Source organism: Corvus brachyrhynchos, unplaced genomic scaffold (assembly GCF_000691975.1).
Source record: "Corvus brachyrhynchos isolate BGI_N302 unplaced genomic scaffold, ASM69197v1 scaffold84, whole genome shotgun sequence".
Taxonomy (NCBI): Eukaryota; Metazoa; Chordata; class Aves; order Passeriformes; family Corvidae; genus Corvus; species Corvus brachyrhynchos.
Genome location: NW_008237434.1, coordinates 1,683,821 through 1,690,826, shown reverse-complemented (window position 1 = coordinate 1,690,826; position 7,006 = coordinate 1,683,821). Strand labels below are relative to the sequence as shown.

The 7,006-nt window shown below is 38.9% G+C and overlaps 1 long non-coding RNA gene across 2 annotated transcripts in view; it reads left to right on the top strand.

Moving 5' to 3' along the window:
- Positions 1–7: 7 nt before the first annotated feature.
- LOC108445960 overlaps positions 8–7,006 on the top strand; it is a 9,288-nt gene continuing 2,289 nt past the window's right edge. The window contains exons 1-4 of one of the 2 annotated variants that reach the window (XR_001861053.1): positions 8–183; positions 1,096–1,172; positions 5,286–5,321; positions 6,952–7,006. This is a non-coding gene — a long non-coding RNA (uncharacterized LOC108445960). The remainder of the gene's footprint in view (positions 184–1,095; positions 1,173–5,285; positions 5,322–6,951) is intronic. The other variant, XR_001861054.1, reaches the window with a different exon arrangement.

Sequence of the window (7,006 nt, the reverse complement as noted above, 5' to 3'; positions counted from 1 at the left end):
ACGCGGGCGGAGGGGTCGGCAGCGGGATCGGCCCAGCGGGGCTGTGAGGGGGCGCGGGGGCTACAAATGCTGTGGGTCTTCCTCTCCCGCCTTGGGTTCTGCCGCACTCTTGTGCTTGTTTTTTCCCCGGAGCTCTCGAGGTGTTGCGCGCACGCCGCCTCTGGAGGGTGGGAAGTGCCTTTGGTAAGTGAAGGGTAGAGATGGTGTTTCTGGAGGAAACTGGAAATGCCTCTAAATGAAGCTCTCCATGAGGCCGTGTCAGGGAAGGTTTAGGTTTAGGTATCAGGAAAAGGTTCTTCACCCAGAGGGTGGGTGGGCACTGGAACAGGCTCCCCAGGGAAGTGGTCACAGCACCAACCTGACAGAGTTCAAGAAGTGTTTGAACAATGCTCTCAGGCACATGGTGTGACTCCTGGGGTGTCCTGTGCAGGGCCAGGAGTTGGACTTCGATGATCCTTGTGGGTCCCTTTCAACTCAGAATATTCTCTGATCTTTGATACCAGGCTGTGTGATGTATTCAGTCCATGGAAACAAGGAGTTCAGGGAGTGGAAACTTGACTAGAAATATGGGGAGAGAGCTGATACCTAGAAACTGCCAGTACAGCGCTTGGAGCTTGTTGTCCTTACAAACCTCAGAGCCCGGATAAGCACTGAGGCACTTTCTTTTTTGACTAATAAATGAGTGGTCTCTGTCCTTGCAGAGCCCTAACCACCAAGCTACTATTTGTTTCACACAACTTACATGACATCTTGCTGCATAGTTTCTGTGCCATTGACTCAACCAGTTATTACCATGTTTTCATTCTTTCTTAGGTAGCCTCCTGCCTTTTGCTGTAATGCCAGATCCAGGCCACGTGCAGGTCTTCAGGTTTACTAATGCAGCTGCAGCATTTAACACCATCAGGCTACATCATTTCTGCTACCTATAGCAAGGTTCTGCATGTTATATATTGGTTTGCCTGCAGCATTTACTTGAAGTTCTGTAGCCGTTTTGTCACATTAAGAATAACAGCAGGTCTGTGCTTTTTAGAGACGAGAAAGAATTCAGGGATACAATAAATATCACTTACGCAGATATCCTATTTCCTCTTCCAGTGTATGGATGCCTGCTCTGCCATTCCAGCATGATAAAAAAAGGAGCTTTTAGCTCACTGCTTGCTCTCCAGGTACAGGTGGGTAGCAAACTGCAGGCAACATGAGGCGTTCTGGCAGCCCAATGGCTTGCTTTTGCCATAGTCTGTGAATAAAGTGGAGGGGTGGAAGAATATTTTGGTGATGTCATGGCACAAACGTGCAGTCATGTCACAGAGTGCATGGCCTTTCCTGTTGTACACCAGTCCAAGTGCCCTGTGCTTCTGTACACATTAAATGTGGGGTACACCAGTATTTCTTGTCATATGACTGACACATATTTAGTGATATCTGACAAGTAAAGTAGAGGCATAGAGTTTGTGAGTGTCTCCTTTATAAACTGAATAGCTTATCCCTGAGGAAAGGTTAGGCACCAGTGCTGTCTGTATTCATCATGAACATCAGTATGAAGTTCACAGGACTCTGAGCCTATACCTTTCCCAAAGGAATATGCCTTTTGGGGGGAAATTCTGGGAATTCTAATTGGAAATTGAGAAACAAGTCTTTATATCCACAAGTTTGTGATGGATTTCAATTTTTTTGGTATATCACTGTTGTCAAAGTTTTCAAATTAGTACATATAAGTAGAATTGTACAAACATTCAACATAACAAATTTACTCTTGCTCTGAGCCAGTGTAGTGCAAGAGGCACATTCATTAATCAGTAATGGCTTGTCATACTCAGAAGAGAACTCAAACCACTGAACCTGCTTTTTTTACTTGCAGTAAAGAACCTATTTTCTAGCAGTTTGTATTAAATTGTTTTGGTTTTTTTTGTAGATGAGGCCACGTAGGATCTGTTTCCACACTGTGGTTTCTGTTACAGCTTGTTCTTTCTAAACATACAAAGCCAACTGTTCATTACAGCACACAGCTTGTTAATAATCTCTCAAAAATATTGCAGTAAAATAATGACCCACTGTAGTGGAATTAAATTCAAAAGGTATTTTCCTTCCTGTAATTGCAGTGGGATTCAGAAGGTCGAATGTACAAATTGCCTGATCCGAAGGATTGAACAGCTCTGTCTCCTTTGAAAATTGGTTTAGCAGTATCACGTGTGACACAGTGCATGTAATTATTGTGGATGTTCTTGAGAAAGGATACTCACCAAAGTGTGCCACATGTACCAGATCTTTCTCTTCTTCCCTTCACACATTGAGTCAATGAATAATTTTCAGAGCACAGAACATTAGCCTTTTTTTCTCACGTCTGCCAATTTGAATGTTTGACTAAAAGCTTGTAGGTTATTTCATTGATTTAACTACAGAAGCCAGGAAATTAATAGCAAGAAAGTTAATATTTCTTTTCCTGTTTTCTCACAAACAAAATCAGTGCTAGAAGAGCCCAAAGGTGTGTGTTTGGTATGCAGATAAACCAGAGTTGATTCTGTGTAGTTGCTGGTCTAGATTTACATTATCTTACATACTGAAGCTGTGAAAGGATGTCTGTAAACTAAGAAAAGTGACTGGAGAAGAGCGCTTATTTCATCGTAACACACATCCATAGTCTCATACTGTCCAACATATCATATTTGCACCAGAAGACCCCAACTAACCAACCAACCAACAAACCCACAAAACCTCCACAACAAAACATAAAACAGTAAATGGTTGTACTGACTCCAGAAGTTTTCCATGCCTTTATTTGGCTCCTATGTCACCTAGGATGTTAGAGGGTCTGAGAGCTTAGCAGTCCTTTGGTGATCTACTGACTCTGACAAAGGGGGAAGGAGAGCAGTAGTCATCCTTCCTGGAAGTTCATGGGACAGCACTATTCACATAATTTAAATATTGACAACTAGCCCCTAAAAGCAAAGATGCCTGTGGTGGGGCATGAAACAATGAGCTGTCGTGAAGGGAGAAAACCTAATACCCAAAGAAATGGGTACCGTAAGATGGCGTAGAGACTGCCTGGAGAAAACAGAAGTGGGATTTTATGGGTGTGGTATGAGTATTCATGTTTGCAATTTATTGTGGTAACACTTCCATGAAGGATTTTGATTTTATTTGATTTTTTTCTTGTGGCTGATAATGAAGACAAAACCACTTGGAATGGTGTATCCATTAAATAAGAAGAGCAAGAGCTGCAGTTGCTGGAGTGACAAAAGAAATTTAGTGATACCATAGATGCTGAAAGTCTTTTGTTGCAAAAAACCAAATCTCTTTGAATTTCTTTTGCCTTGTAGCTTCATGTGATCAGCAATAACAATAAAATCAGAAACAAAATTGCAGAGGTTTCAACCGGGACAACAAGAACATGAATCCCTACTGTTCTGTTAACTCGATTAGCAGTAATTCTACAAGTGTTTTCACAGCAAATAAATATCACTAATACTCATTGTACAATGGCAAAATATTTCCATTTTTATGGGTAAATGAGAGAACTGAAATTCTTATAGACATGACTGAATCACTGAAGTGTCAGGTTCAGGGAAATAATGTCACTTGGTCAGATGGCTTTAATTTGTCTTTTTGAGTGCAAAGGGTACCTTTCAGGTTAAAGAATTCCATAGCTCTAAAGCTTTATTGAAGTTTCATACTTTAGGATTATACCATAAATCAGTATAAATAGCACAAGAACATAAGGAAGAGCTCTTCAGCAGATTTCCACTGCAGGCTGTATCTTTACAATGTCAGTAAAAACGGTAGTATATTATGACTAGGCATTCTATTTCACTTCATTGTTACGACTAAACTTCCAATTTTTATTGTCGCCTAATAATGATGATCCTTCCATTCCATTTTAGTATTCCTATTCATTTAGTCTAATAAATCCCTGCTCCTCTGCAGTACCACTGATTTGGGAAATGCTCCTTTTCATTTCACAAAGACAAGAAGAGACAAAGATAAATGGAAACTACTACTAGAAATGGAGACTTTTCAAAATAGAAAAGACTTAGGCTATCCAATTAGGTCATGTGCAAAATAACCAGAATTAGAAAATATCACCTGAATGTTACTGAGACCTAGATTCCTTGGGGGTGAGTATATTTGAGTTCTTGCATTTAGCATAGTTTCAAAACATGCTTGGAATGCAGAGTTGTAATACATATAAAAAAATTCTGTCCAAATTAGAATCTTCTTCATATGAATTTCTGTATGATACTTGTTGGATGTATTCTGGTCACTGTCTGATACAGGATATTTCCAAGAAAAGTGAAATTGCCAGATGCTGTGCTTGTTTCAGCTGAGGTAATATGTAGATACAAAAATGCTGCTAGCAAGGATTTTCTTGCTATTTTCTAAGTCCGTGAGAGACTTTTCTCTCTCACAGAAGAGGTGGCCGAGTTATGTAAACAACCAAATTTTCCTGGATGGTTCAATTGTCAGGCAGATTTGTTCAACAAAAATTATTTGTTAATTTAGGTTGAAATTGGCACCTAGATAAATAAATGTGTTGTTTTTGGTTGGGGTAGAATTAATTTTTTTCACAGTGGCTGGTATAGAGCTGTGCTGTGGATTTGTGCTGAACACAGGGTTGAGGACACAGAGATGTTTTTGTTATTGCTGAGCAGAGCTTGCACAGAGCCCAGGCTTTTCTGCTTTTCATACTGTAACGCTGGTGAGGGGACAGGGGGTGCATGAGAAGCTGGGGAGAGACACAGCCAGGACAGGTGACCCCAACTGACCAAAGGGATATTCCAGACCATGTGGCATCATGCTCAGTATATAAAGTGGGGGGAAGAAGCAGGAAGGGAGGGATGTATGGAGTGATGGTGTTTGTCTTCCCAAGTAACTGTTAGATGTGATGGGGCTCTGCCCTCCTGGAAATGGCTGAACACCTGCCTGCCCATGGGCAGCAGTGAATGAATTCCTTGTTTGGCTTTGCTTGCATGCACAGCTTTTACTTTCCCTATTAAACTGTCTTTATCTCAACCCTCGAGTTTTCTGGCTTTTACCTTTCCGATTCTCTCCCTGATCCCAGTGTTTGTGAGGCATAGTGAGCAGGCAGCTGTGTGGGGTTTGAGTGCTGGCCGGGGTTAAACCACAACAGATGCCTGTCTAGAAAATTAGTGGAATGATCAGAGTGGCAGGAACAAAAAGAAAAGTGTAGTAATTTTGTATATTCAATACAGTAACTGTACAATTTATTTTAAAATAAACCAAAACTGAGTGGTAACATGAAGTTATAATCTCATTATTTTTCATTACAGCTTCTGAGGCCAGGGGAGGAGGAACAGCAGTCTGAGGTGAGACAGCATTGAAAGAACCTCATTAAATGCTTTTAGAGACCTCTGAGAAGAACTGTTGAGATGCTTAAAAATTGAATATTACCTGCTTCACAGCTGTAGTGTTGTTTGAAGCATGACTTTCCCATTCTCCCCATCTTTACTTAATAATGAAAATTAAGTGTTACACTTAGAGATACTGCTACTTTTTACCTTAGATAGTTTTTCTACAGACACAACAGTTCTTCATGTTTTTATGATTGCAGTACTTGGCCAAGGATGAAAACAATAATCTGATTCCTTACAAACTTTCAGTGATACGCAAAAATCTGATGGATAAAAGGATTTTCTGAGGCCAAAACTAATACCCATATTTACTCATTTGTTGTTTTTAATTAAGCTCTTTTTTTAGCAGCTGAGCAGCAAAAGTTTTGGTAACTCTAGGAGGATGTTCCTCTAAATATATTTTAATGTAAACCTTTCCTTTGTCAACAGATCTCAGATTTTTGTTGCTGAAGAATATGTTGTTTTAACAGCACACATGTATAAAGATTTTAAAGGACTTAAAAGATGCTTATTTTAGGCAAATTTTTACTATGATTTAAACAAGATGAGGAAAACAATATGTTCTGAATTTTCAAAAGCTTGTATACTTGCCTTTATACCAATTCTGACCTTAGTAAATTATATTGTGGTGAAACAACTGTGAAACTGATAATGTAAGTATTTGCAATCAGTTGACAGCATTGCATGTGAAAATGAAATACTTCTCTCTGATACAGAACATAGAATTGCAGCATTTGAAAAATTATAATTGTAACTATAAGTCATATTCCTCTTTCTCTCTTCAATGAGTGTTGTAATAGTCTTCCTTAGCATCCAACTACAAAAAATAAACATGCTGCTGAAACAATTTTTTCTGACAATGAAATACTTGAAAATAGAACTGATTGATGCACAGTACTCGCTTCACTGATTTACAATTGAGCTTTTGGATGCACTCTCAGATTTTGCAAGATAAATGTATACAACAAGTTACTAATTAACTCTGGTTATAAGCTAAGAGAAAACAGGTAGTAAAGCAAAAAGAAGAATCTCTGAGTTGAAATATGCCAGGTGGATGTGAAACAGGTCTATGTGGGTTTTTTGCCAGTTTGCCAGTTTTGACTTCAGTCCCAGTTAAATAAATTATATGTAGTTTCAGTTATTGTGTATATCCTTAAGTATTCTTTTTTGTTGTACCTTCCAAAACAAGAAGTGTGTTTGTTGAAACTTAAGATTTTTTTCAACGTGTAAAATAAATTTTAATTTAGTATAGCTTTCATTTCAATAGAATTTGAAGCATAGCATAGTCCAGGTTTTAGTGTTGTAATTATAATAGTTCTTAACAATTTGTAATACAAACTATAGAGTCCAGAGCATACAAGGAAAGGTAAAAATATGTGTATTTTCAGATCTTGAATAAGATTGCCCAGTCAACAAAGGAAATGTGTCGTGTATATGTACAAACTGAATAATTCGTAGTATATCTAAACGTAGAACTAATTATTTAGTTTAACTGGACATAGGTATGAATTTATCTTCATTGTTCACTTTGGGTGAATTGACTTCAGAAACTTAAGGACAAACCTTTGTCACGTTCCTAATTCAGCACGGCCTGACCACGACCAACAAGGTGAGGAGCAGTTCACACCTCCTCCGGCCAA